Raw genomic sequence first — 14,482 nt, forward strand, 5'->3', positions numbered from 1 at the left:
GTCTTACTTAAAATCTCGCATGAGGGACTCAACTAAAGTCTCGTCATAGCGACTCACTTAAAGTTTTTTCATACGGACTCGCTTAAATTCTTGCCAGAGGCACTCAACTTGAATCTCATCTGAGTTGCTCCACTTAAGGATCCATCTAGACGATACCGACAAAGGAAAGTAAAATTAAACCACTTTGTCCTTTTCAAGCCATCGTGCTTGAGGAATTGTGTATTAATATTTGTAAAGGAGCGACGTGGGAGGAAAGTGATGTAGCGTCTCGGCCACAATGCCTTCTTGATTGCTTGTATTTTAGGTCGATGGCTCATTTACTAGACTTGACGCCCCTTCCTCAAACACTTCGCCCACTTCTAGGATAACTCGTCTTAAACAAGAGCTGTCAAAATGGGTTAGATCATATGGGCTGACCCGCCATGCCCGAAAAATTATAGGACTTTGGCCTTAAAATTAGAGACCATATTTTCGTGGTTTTATAAGAGATAATATAATATTTAAAAATGTATTATGTTTAAAATAATATAATTTTTAATTTTATTTATACTAAATATTATTGAGTTTTTATTTTAATTTTTTAAATAAAAAATATGTTCGGAGTCGAGTATTTCGAAGCCCGTCTAGGGTTAATCGGGAGTAATTGTCTTTCAACCAATTTGATCACTATTTGTTCCTTGATCACTATTTGTTCCGTTGGGCAGGTAGGAACTATTTGAGTGGCTAGCTGACCGATTGGAAGCGATACCTAAGATTTCAAATTGTTAGGCACATGAAACTTCAAAGAGAAGAAATGAAATGAATTTTATAAAGAAGCCACTTTTGCAAAAGTGATTGGAACCAAAAGAAACTACTTTTAAAATCTTATAGTAACATTCTTTTGTAGTTGAACAACTCATTAAAGTGATTCGCTTTTGAAAGAGTGGTTAGTGGCTACGCATGATTGCTTATTTATACAACGAAGCATAAAAAAATTAAAGAATATATTCGTATATAATGTGGCCTTCATCTCTTGTTTTCTACTACCACACACACCACGGTGTAATGAAGTTTCGGTTCACCATAAATCTTCATTATATTATTTTTTTTAAATTAATTGGGAGAAAATATGACAAAATCTGATTTCAAATCTTGAATTTTAAATAAAATATACTCATGTTCAAACAATTAAATCATAAAACAAGAACTTTATTTTAAAAAATTTCAATTAATCTAAAACTTATTTTTCAACTGATTTTTTGGAACCTGTGAGGATTAGCCCAACGGAAGGAAGCTTGGGTCCCAAGAGTTTGTTCTCCTTAAAATCTCGAGTTCGATAGTAAAATCTCAAATTCTTAAGAGCTACGCAGAGTAAAAATCCTCTATATAAATTAGTAGATCTGACTGGTTGGATACACATATATTTAAAAAAACTAATTTTTTTGTTTATATGAATCAAATGCCTATGAATAATACTTTTGAAAATACCATTATTTTATTTTATTTTCAATGATTCTATGTGGAACACCTGTCTATGGAGAATTGTTTTTACTAGACAAAACGAAAGCCAAATTATGGAAGTGGGGTAATTCTTTATCTTTTGTGTTGTTTCAAGCGTTAGGCTTACATTGGAAATGACACCACGCCTGTCCTTGTTGCCCAATTCTTTACGGCTTAGAACTTGTTTGTTAAGGAATTTGATATTTTACTTTTGTTAAAGGTAAAGTTAAATAAATAGTAGTCTTAATGTAAATTTTTTCTTTAAAATAATCATATTTTTTAACTAAAATATCAAAATAGTCATATTTATTCATTAAATTTTAAAATACTCATATTTCAAAAAAAAAAAAATACTACATAACATTCAAAAGTCAAGTAAATTGACGTCTTCATTAAATTTTTTAGAAGTCTATTCTATTGAATTAACTTCAATAAAACAAGTCAATCCAATTAACACATATATTTTAAACTTCAAAAAAATCAAATAAATTAATTAATTAAAAAATTAAATAAATATTTATATTTCATCTATCTCATAAAAGTGTCACGTTTATACTTTTTTCTGTCTCAAAATAATTATTCTTTTATAATATTTATTATTATTTTTCATTACTATCCTCATATTTATTAACTTTCATTTTATTTAAATATTTTATTAAATATAATTAATAAGAATATTATCAACTGATTACTGATCAAATCATTTTCTTATGAACAACTATAAACCACTTTAAACCACCTGTATTTTGGTATTTTAATTAGAAAATAGTAGATTATTTTTGCGGAATTTAATATTTTTCTTTTTGTCAAAGATAAAGTTAAATAAATAGCAGTCTTAATGTACATTTGGCACTAAAGAAAAAACATTTTTAAAATGAAAGCGTCGAAATATTATTTTAATTTTAAATAAAACGTAAAAATACATGTAAACTTAAGTAGTGTTTGTCCTTTTTTTTATTGAACATAGAAATTATTAGATCATACTACTTTTTCAGACTTTAAAAAAAAATACATATAAGATTATTTAATTAGATAAAAATGTTATGTTTTTGAAAACTTTATTCTAAAATTCTGAAATGCCAAGTAAATTATGTGAAATTGAGATACACCCAAATTGTAGGAGTACAGAGAAGCTCATTCAAGATTACCTAAATTGATAACCTTTCGGTGAGAAAGGGGTGCGCACACAATTTACCCAAATAAAAAAGTGGTGAGGCAATATTTCAAAGCACTTTCAATAGGACAAATAGAAAAAGAGGCCTGGTTTGTGTGTGAATAGCGTCATCCATTTGCAAATTAATAACAACCATTAAATATTACTTTCACACCAACGCCAACTAAATATTTCACATAGGTGCAAAGTTAAACTTGTACTATCGTATTAGTTTATTCTTAAATATAACTAGTTAAGCTATTATTGAAAATATAGAAATTTCACATTAAACAGCAACGTTCATTAGGTTAACGAAATTCATACTCGCTGTATCTACTATTAATATTACTCCATTAGAGGACACTTTTAAACTAAGACGCAAGTCGGTTTAGGTGAAAACCGAACTTCCAATAGTTCGATTTCATTTCTACAATGAACAGAATGAAAATTGATTAATAAAATCGAAGCATTCTCTCTACAGAATTCGCTCCATAAGTGAAAATCAATCGCTACAAACATTTAAGCGACATTCAGAAATGAATCGAGAAAAATCATATGCATAAAAAGGTAAAACGAAGCTAAATAAAACTAAATCAACAAGAACGAGCTTAAATATAGAAGAACTCCATTATTATGTACCAGAAACAATGATAACAACCATAATACTCCTCAAATCATATAGAAAAAAATAAGCAACAAGATCCAGAAATCAACATCTGTAATCTCTACACGAAAGAAAAAACGAGAGATAGAGAGTTTTATATACTACTAGTCTAGTCAAATCTCATACTCTACTAAAAAAACCACACCAGTAAAAGTAAATTCATCCGCAATATAGTATAATACGCTCAGATCCGGTGAGCAGATCCAAAAGCAAAAGCAACAACAGCGGCAACAACACCTGCAACGATCGATGGTGAAATCGCGGTTGCTGGTGATGCGGGACTGGGAGCTGGAGCCTCGGCAGCGGCGGCGGCGGAAATGATGGCGCCGAGTGTCGCCAATGTTGCGAGAACGGTGATTTTGGTGGAAGCCATTGGTGGTTTTGTTAAGGTTTTGATTTTTCTTTCTCTAGGGTTTTGATTTGAAGGACTTGAAAACTGAAATGAAGAAGTGTGATGGGAAAGGGAAGGTTTATATAGAAGGAGAGAGGGAAGTTACGGGCAGGTCGGGTAGCTGCCCGAATTACAGACTGGCGATAGGGTAGATGCCAGCTGGATGAAGTTCTGTTGTGTCTCCTCAACAGATTCAGATATCACATGTATCGTTTTTGCAATATTGGGATCACGCGCCAAGTCGCGCGTATACTTCTCTCGCGCACACATGAGCTGTTTATATATTTGCGGTTCCATTGAGAATATTTGACATGATTTTTTGGGAATATAAAATAAAAATAATTATTAAAAAATGTATTACTTTAAGAGTTTAATCGACAGTTTTGAAAGGTAAAAATAAAATGAATTAGTAACAATTTTGAAAGTTCTCTTTTATTGGGCAGAAGCTACTCGAGGAGAATGCAATATTAGTGTTAGCAGTAATCACGCTAGGGATTGACTAATTAAGCATTAATCAAGTTACTAATGGAAATTATGCGTTGGAGTGGGGACCAAGGAATGGAAGTTATAATAGGACGAATACTGCGCCAACGCGTGTACTAAGATATTTTACGTGTAGACGATTTCCAGAACCTTCTCTTTTGGGATGGTTGGTAAATACTACCTCCGGTCATATATATATATATATATATATATATATATATATATATATACAAACAAGAGGGAGTAGGGAGTAGTGTAATTTTTTTAATATAATAGTTTAGTGGTTAATATTTTATCTTTATAAAGAAAGTGTTATGAGTTCAAAGAGCATGGATCCTCTCTTTATTAATGCATTCTACTATCTACGATGGCTCTAATATAATGGTTAATGAATTTTGATTAAATAGTAAAAATAAAAATATTGTTTTCAATAAAAATGAACGGTGGAGATTGTAGGAGGACCATAAATATGAAGAAATTGTTGAAAAAAGGATTCAGATCTAAGTTCGAACATATGCTCTTACAATTAGATAGTACTTTTGTAATTATCAAATGAGATATCTAATATTATATGGCGTATTTTTTTTAATAGGGTGTTAATTCTTTATCATATACTTCTTATAATTATTATCTCTTTCAGGCTCTCCTTTTAAATCTTGTCCAATTATTACGAACTTTCTTCTAGAATATAATGTAATTAAAATTGTTTCATACTTATCAAAGATCTCAACAAGTCGTTTAGCTTTCAATCATTAATTTTCCTTCATCGCACCACGAAGGCAGTGGCGAAGCTAGAAATTTTAGGCAGTCTAGACAAAAAGTTTAACTGCAAGTTACATGTGACATAATATATAAATAGTCATCCGTTTTAATTTTCACACCTTATTTTTACTAATTTTGTCTATGGTTTTGTCTAAAAATCAGTTATTAGGTTGGGGGTACAGAGAAAATAGGGGTTGAGTCCGAGCGCATACCCGGGTTAGCTGGGCCATGCAGCCGCCCCTGCACAAAGGTGAAAATAGTGGTACCAACAACCTGCAACAACCACTTCATCTTTATAGTTTTTTTCTTTGTATTTCTTGACCTTTTTTTATTTCTTGTCCAAGTGAGATAAAGCAATTCAACCAAGAAGACATGAATTGACTTTATGGATCTATGTGCTTGCAGGTATAACCGTCAGTTGGTTTTGATGATGACATTTGAAAAAACAACTTTAAAGATTGCAACTCCATAAGTCAAACAACTTTAAAATGTGAGAACTCAGTGACTAGGGGAGTTGATATCAATTGTCGGATAAAGTTTTTTATGATAACACCTGATCAAGAATTAATTTCCATCACTCACTCAAATCAATAATGTAGTTGAAGTGTTAATCAAGTTGTTGAATGAAATAGATGGTCTTGAAGTATGAAAGGGATATAATGTGAAAATTCACATATTCATGCGCTTAACGTTTTAAAGTGGCCATTTAAAATGAAAAAGATCAAGGTTAAGTCTTAAAATACTGAGGTAATCACACACAAACACAAAATCATTTTCAAGCCCTCTCAGACTTCATAAAACTTAAAAACATATCAAGGCTTGTATGTAATTGATTAAGAAGTGTTCTATAATCATTTAGGAAAGCTTACACATTGCCTAATCGATTAAGGACTTGGTCCAATTGATTATAGCAAGATGAAAACCCCCTTAATCGAATAGGAAAGCTTTTAATAGATTGATCCATGTAGTCGTTTTAGGATTTTCTTTTTTGGGTTAAGGTTGCCGTATTTTGAAAGCTTTTAATCGATTTCCAGTTAGGGCTAATATAATAAATCAATTAATTGGCCCATGAATCATTTCCTTTTTTGAGCCGATTTTATATATATATATATATATATATATATATATATATATATATATATATATATATATATATATATATATATATATATATATATATATATATATATATATATATAAAGAGATTTTACCTCATTTTATTGTGCATGAATTTTTGTATAAAAATCTCTCTAATGTTTATTCTACTCTATTTGTTATAAAAATTTATTTTTCACAATAATTGCCATAAAAATGAAAAGTCCTTGTGAGAGTTGTGTTGCAATCAATGTTGTGATTAAATTTATCCATTCAAGAGTGTGATTCTCTTATGGAATTATTTTATAAATGACTTAAAGGTTACAAGTTAAACCTGACAAAAACTTGCTAGTATCTCTTGAGCTTGACCGGTGTAAAAGCTTTGTTTAAAGATTTTTGAGCTAAAATTGTGTAAAAGCTCTATTTGTTAGTTTTTGAGCTTAACCAATGTAAAAGCTCTATCTTATTTTTGTTGAAGATTCATAGAAAAATATTGTTAAAAGCTCAAGTGTGATTTTAATGGAACATTCAAGATGAAACTCTTGTGGGCAGTAGTAAGTCAAGTGGTTATGTCAAATATGTATAAATATTTTATGTATTGTCTTTGTCCTTTCTCTCTTGATTTGTTTATGTTATATTTACGTTGCACGTCTTTCTTCATCTTCATCTCCTTTCTATAATCCTGCTGCCTTATCTATGTGTGTTTATCAAAACTAAAATAATTATTTTAAAGAACCAAATTTTTTATAAATTGTGTTCCATTTTCGGCCAATATAATTCACCATTCCTCTAGTGTTCATCGGTCAACACATTTGACTTCATCATCTGCCCCTTTGTTCTGATGAACCATGAACTGTCATCCACCAAGCTTTCTTTTTAGTTTTTTTCTTTATGATCTTTTTCTCCAATGTTGAATGCAGTATAGGGCAAGCAACAAAAAAAAAGATTTGGAAATATTGATCCAGGAATTATCGTCCACAGAGATGGAGAGATGCCATTCAACAGTTTCTACGGTTTCGAGCTTGGGTTTGAATGAGCAAAAAGTAAATAAAGATATAGACAAGAAAAGAATAAACACATTTTTAGAAGAGAAATAACTTATCAGGAATGTAAATATATTCACTCTTCACAAACATACACTTACCAACCCGTTATACTCAACCTACGATACTCATCTATGTTATCACGTATCTCTCACATAAGCGCCCATCTCTGGAGCACAAACGAGATCATCTCACAACTAAGGTTATCTCTAACGCGAAGTCACGAGAACATCTGTGTTCTCGCGTCGGCGATCTCTCGCGCGCCGCTCAAACACGAAAGCATTACGTACAGATACCCACAGTGAATGCTAGCTCTAAATCTATCTCTAGAGTTCAGAACCAACAGATTATCATCCTAGATAAGGATTCAAGAAGTTTATCTCTAAAGCACCCCAAATCCCCAGCATAGAGCAAAAATCCAGGATAATATCAACACAGATTTGTAAAGCAAGTTAAACATAACATTATAATCGGTAAATATACATAAGATTCAAGTAAATATACAAACAAAACTCAACCAAAGAGAAATACACAAAAAAGAAGAGAAATGAACCGAAAATCTCCCGGTTTGTCAGCTCCGTTCGACGCTCAATCCACCCCCGATCATCCGTGTGCAACCTCCGGAGTTGTTTTCTAAGCTAATTTTGATCTAAGAATGAAAATGATGGAGTTGGGACTAAAACTTTCCCAAAACCGTAACCCTAAAATGTCTCAAATGAAGAAATATAAAGAAAATTCTGCGCAGGTCCGCTCAGCAGACCCCCTTCGCTCAGCGGACTCAAAATTGCATCCAGCCTCTGATTTGCTCCGCTGGAGCTCCGCTCAGCGGACCCCATCCGCTTAGCGGATGACAGCAAAAGTGAAATCTTGTTTTCGCCATAAGTTGAGAACCGTAACTCCGAATTGCGCCCGGTTCGAAGCGTTGGAAAGCTTATTCAATGCTCTATCCAATAATGAATGAATGGAAACCAAAATGATGATTTTGGTCATCCTTATTTTGAGCCTTATTCTTTGATGAATTGGTAGAATTTGCATTCTTGAAGCTTAGTCTTTGGTCTTTATTACTCAATGCTCCAAAGATGCATGAATACCTATAAAATGAATGAAAAACTATTAATTGGTATAAAAATGAATCAAAAACACAAGTATGCACATATTTACACAAAAGTTAGAATTTTATTACAAAAATCATAAGAATAGAATCGATAAGTGCCACAAATATATACTCAAAATATCGTCGTCTCTTCTACAACGGTCTAAAGACCTCGCCATAGGCGACACTATTTATAAATATAACGCTAAATAATTATTCTCTTTTTGATTTGGTAACACAAATATTTATGTACAAATATTTTTTTATATATATAATATGAAAATAAAGAAGAAAAAAGACAACGAAACAGTTGACAGTTTTATAATTGATATTTTTTTGTTTTTTAATGTTCTAAAAATAAATACTCAGAAATAAATGGAAAAATATAATATTTGAATAAATAAATGGAAAAGTAGAATATTTAGATTTTTTTCCAAAAAGACTATTTATTATTATTATTATTATTATTATTATTATTATTATTATTATTATTATTATTATTATTATTATTTTGAGTTGAGTTAAAAGGTAGTGCACTGACAGTGTAAAATAATTTTACACTGTCATCCAATAGAAAATCATAAATGTGCCATGTCATTAAGTTTTTTTTTAATAAAAAATGATTTAATTAAATATATGGGTGGTGATTGGTTGACAGTGTAAAATATTTTTACACTGTCAGTGGATCACCCCTTTTCTCTTTTGAGTTTGCATGTTACAAAACTTCTTTTTATTCAAAAAAAGTGGCTGACCTCGATGGGTTGTATGTGGGGCCGGCAGCCTTGCTGTCTCAATAGAGACTTTGCTTTTGGAAAATTTGTCTATATTTTGATGTATTTAAATTTTAAAGTGAATAAAATTAGACCTCTGGTTTTCTAGTCCCTTTTTAAAATCAATTTGCTGCAGCTTATTTGACAAAATAATCACTGCTCAAAAGCCAATTTTTATTTTAAAAGTTGATTATCTTTGTTTATACTCTTAAAATAATCAAAATATAAAAATGTTTTTTGTTAAATAAAAATTTACTTTTGCTGGATTTTGATATATAATACGACTTCCTATAAAAGATTAAAAACTATTTCTATTATTGCAAGAATACAAATTAATTTCACATAAATATCTAAATAAAGAAAATTTTAAATTTTAAAATATGATCTTCAAATTATTTTATTTTGAATCACTTTTTTATCTCGAATAAATGGACCCTTTAATTAAAAATTGTTTTATAAATATATTAAATATATATACACTTTTTTATAAATATATATACTTTTATTTTCTATATATTAAATAATAATATATTAAATTTATCTTTGTTAAAAAGTATTTAATTTATATGTTTCTTATTCTGATATATATTATTTACTTTAAACGTCTCAAATTTATTATTAACATTCCTTAGAAACAGTTCTACATTGACGCAACCATGTTGGCGTGGATAGCAAGCTGGCTGGACAAATTTTTCAATGTTGACGACCAAACAAACTCTAGTGTATTCTTTTGGGGAATCTCTTAGTACATTCCAACATAGTAGTGAAAAATGCTTTATGAAAATTCAAAAATATTTTTTAAATATACAAATTCGAATGTATTCAATTTTTAGTTTTAAGTGTTTTAAATATGTATATTCGAAATATTTTAATATTTTATTTTAAGAAATTTTCAGATACGCATATCCGAATTAATTAATATCTTAAATTTCTTTTAATTTTATTTTAAAAAAATATTTAATTATAATAAAATTTATAATATAATTAAAGTGAGTTATTATTAATAAATAATAATAAAGAGAAATTTATTCCATGGCACATATCCAACAAGTATACATCAATAAAATTTTGGTTTTTTAATTTGGCATTAAAGAATATTAAAGAGATTAAATAAAATTTTGATTTTAATTAAATATTAGTTAAAATAATATTTTTGAAATGATTAAAAAAATAATAATTTATTTGTCACAAATTTTTTTAAACTATAAAAGTATTTATTTTTTAAATAATTACAACATTATATATTTGGTGTGTTTCGAATAAAGTTGAACTCTCTTGTATTAAGGGTGCAATAAAGAACCTTTGAATCAATAAAAAATACTAGATTAATGTGGTTAATTAATGAAATTATATATTAAAAAATCCTCCTATTAACATTATAATTTTTAATTTATATGTGTTGATTTAAATATTTAATATGTTGATCATCGTTATTTACAAATTATTATTATATATTGATTAAAATGATATATATTTAATTATATATCTTGATTAATACAATTAATTATATAGTTAATACAATTGATTCATATTGATTTTAATTTTTTAAGGGTTATTTCGTAAATGCATCTCCGAAAAATTGCAACACCAAATATTGAGGTATTTCAGGAATGCATCTTCGAAAACACATTTTTCGCAATTTTTTTGTGTGAATTTAGTAAATTCGGAGATGCATTTCCAAAAATACTTATAACAAAACGAAATATGGTGCGTTCGAAAATGCATCTCCATATTCTGAAAACAAAAAAGAAACTACACCAAATGTCCTTAAGAAAAGATATGAATGACTTAAGATATCCCATTCTTTTAGCTAGAATTGGACCAGTCAGCTTAAGCCCCATAGATAAATATTGAGACTTTTGTAAAGTGTTCATAGGTAATATTTTCCCATCCGATTGTTCATATAACCATGTAACCATGTTTTACATAATAAATAATTATAGATGACGTATACTATGAGAATGTGAGAATAAATCTAAACCATTAGATTTTAAAATAAATGATGGAGGATGAGAGAAAAAAAGAATAACACATAATCTCCACCATTTATTTTAAAATCTAATGGTTCAGATTCATTCTCACATTCTCATATAACTTACTCATTCTCGCTATATATATATATATATATATATATATATATATATATATATATATATATATATATATATATATATATATATATATATATATATATATATATGGGGACGACTCAAGTGAGAACACTTGGTTATTATAAGAAATGAGAACAATGAATCACGACCATTAAATTTTGATTTTGTTGATTTTAATGAACTGGATTGATTTTGATTTAAAATAAATATTAAGGATCCTAGAAAGAGAAACCAATTCAGTTCATTAAAATCAACAAAATCAAAATTTAATGGTCGTGATTCATTGTTCTCATTTCTCATAATAACCAAGTGTTCTCACTTGAGTCGTCCCCTATATATATATATATATATATATATATATATATATATATATATATATATATATATGGGACGTATCAAATGAGAACTTTGGCTATTATGAGAATGAGAAGTTTTAATAATAATCATACGATTTAAAATCAATCCTCAGATATGCATTTATGTGATATGTATTTAAACCAGAATCTAACTATTAATTATTGTCTCTTAAAATTTAAGTGAAATCTGAAGCATTGATTTTAAATCGTAGGGTTATTATTAAAAGTTCTCAGTTCTCATAATAGTCAAAGTTCTCATTTGATACGTCCCCATATATATATATATGGGAGCGTATCCGGTGAGAACTGATATTTTTATGAGAAATGAGAACTATTGATATCAGCCATCAGATATAATTAACGTTTAAGATTTATTGATTCCATATTAAGAACACCTTACTGAATTTTTATCAATTATGATCAATATTTAAAAATTCCATAAATAAATTATCTTTTCAAAAGAATATTTCTACTTCTTTAATTATTAGAATATTATCAAAATAAGAGAGTCCTTTTCAGAATTATTACACTTAATATTTTAATGTTATCACAATTTTTTTATACTAATGTGCTAATATTTGATCAAATAAGATTAGAACATCGGTGATAAATATAATTTAATCTTATGATTGAATAAATAATATTTTAATCATATTTATCACTTTTAAGATTTATTAATTCCATACAAATAGTATATTATTGTCTTTTTATCTAGTATGCTCAGTATTTAAATTTTTCTTAAAAATATATTATTTCCAATTGTTTTTACTTGCTTTAATTATTAAAATTTTAACACAAGTATAATTTATTTTAAATGGTGATGATCGTTGAAATTTTATTAAAAGAAAAATTACCAAACTTGCAAGTTAATAATTCAACCAAATCTATATATATTTAATAATTTTACATTCTTAAAACTTTTAATCAAATTAAAATATATCTGGTAAATCAATAATGTGTTTTAATTTAAAATAGCCGCAATAATAACTTGCAAAAACAAAATATTTCTTCAACATTTTTAATCAAATACAAATATAAATAATAGATTTTTAAAAAAATATTTAAAATGGTTAAAATAGTATAGCATGCAAAAAAAAAATTAATTTAAAAATAACTAAATCATCCAAATCAAAATATCAGTAATAAATTTACATTCTTAAGTTTTTTAGTTAAAAGTGACAAATTAATAACAAGTTATATTTATAATTATGTGAAGAATAAAAGTTTATGAATTCTTAAGTATAAATTAAATTTTATATTCATAGTATTATTCAAAGTTAAATAATGAACAATTCAAAATCAATTATGAAGAATAAAATAATATATTATAAATAAAATAATTTACTTCATTCAAAATAAATTATAGATCAAATTAAAATGGAGTTAGAATTTTAGTGAAAATAAAAAATATTGTGATAACATTTAAATATTAAGTGTTATAATTCCGAAAAATTCTCTTATTTTGATAATACTCTAATAATTAAAGAAATAAAAATATTCTTTTGAAAAGATAATTTATTTATGGAATTTTTAAATATTGATCATAATTGATAAAAATTCAGTAAGGTGCTCTTAATATGGAATCAATAAATCTTAAACGTTAATTATATCTGATGGCTGATATCAATAGTTCTCATTTCTCATAAAAATATCAGTTCTCACCGGATACGCTCCCTATATATATATATATATATATATATATATATATATATATATATATATATATATATATATATATATATATATATATATATATATATATATATATATATATATATATATATATATATATATATATATATATATATATATATATATATATATATATATATATATATATATATATATGGAGGATATCAAGTGAGAGCATTTTATAATGAGAGATGAGAGGAATAAATATTAACCATTGGATTCATCAAGAGAGATAAATTAATTGCCACATTAATGCATTAACATTCTCTCTCTTGATGAATCCAATGGTTAATTAATATTTATTACTCTCATCTCTCATTTTAAAATACTCTCACTTGATATGCTCCCTATATATATATATATATATATATATATATATATATATATATATATATATATATATATATATATATATATATATATATATATATATATATATATATATATATATATATATATATATATATATATATATATATGAGCATATCAAGTGAGAGCATTTTTAAATGAGAGATGAGAGAAACAAATATCAACCATTGAATTCATCAAGAGAGAGAAATTAATAGTCACATTAATGCATTAACATTCTCTCTCTTGATGAATCCAATGATTGATATTTATTCCTCTCATCTCTCATTATAAAATGCTCTCACTTGATATGCTCCCATATATATATATATATATATATATATATATATATATATATATATATATATATATATATATATATATATATATAATTATGCGCGCGTGTAAATTTATGATTTAAGATATATTAATTTATTAAATATTATAAAAATATTTTAATCTTGATATAATAACGACGATTGAAGTACATGGAAAGAAAGAAAGATATATGACGAACATCAAACATCAGTTTCCTTGTGATTTTTTCTCAACATATACTTCTCATGTCTTAGGCTTTTTCAGATAGAGAAGATAGAATATACAATATGTTTGATTTATTCGGAGCCATAACCTATATATAATGTGATGTCTAATTAAAGTTTTCATTATTACAAAATTGACTATCATGACATTTATTTTTATTTGAGCATAATATGATATATTATGTGTCTATAATTTCAGCCTATATTTTAATTATATGAGTTGGTATCGAGGACAAATAGATACAAGTGTCATAAATTATCGGACAAATAAATACAAGTGTTACAGATTATCTCACGAGTGTTAGCGAGAAGTTCACACATTTTAAGAATGATAAGAAGTGTGAGTCTTTCTCCCCCTTAATAAGATCAATTATTCACCATAAATATAAAGGTCAATAATTGGTTTGAAATTGAAAATACTTTCCCTGGTATTGGTAGATACAAAACTTCAAAAGTAAAAGAGGCTCTTTTTGGAATGTCTTCATGGAAAGCTCCAGGTC

The sequence above is a fragment of the Vicia villosa genome, linkage group LG4 (genome assembly GCF_029867415.1).
Source record: "Vicia villosa cultivar HV-30 ecotype Madison, WI linkage group LG4, Vvil1.0, whole genome shotgun sequence".
NCBI classification, from domain to species: Eukaryota; Viridiplantae; Streptophyta; class Magnoliopsida; order Fabales; family Fabaceae; genus Vicia; species Vicia villosa.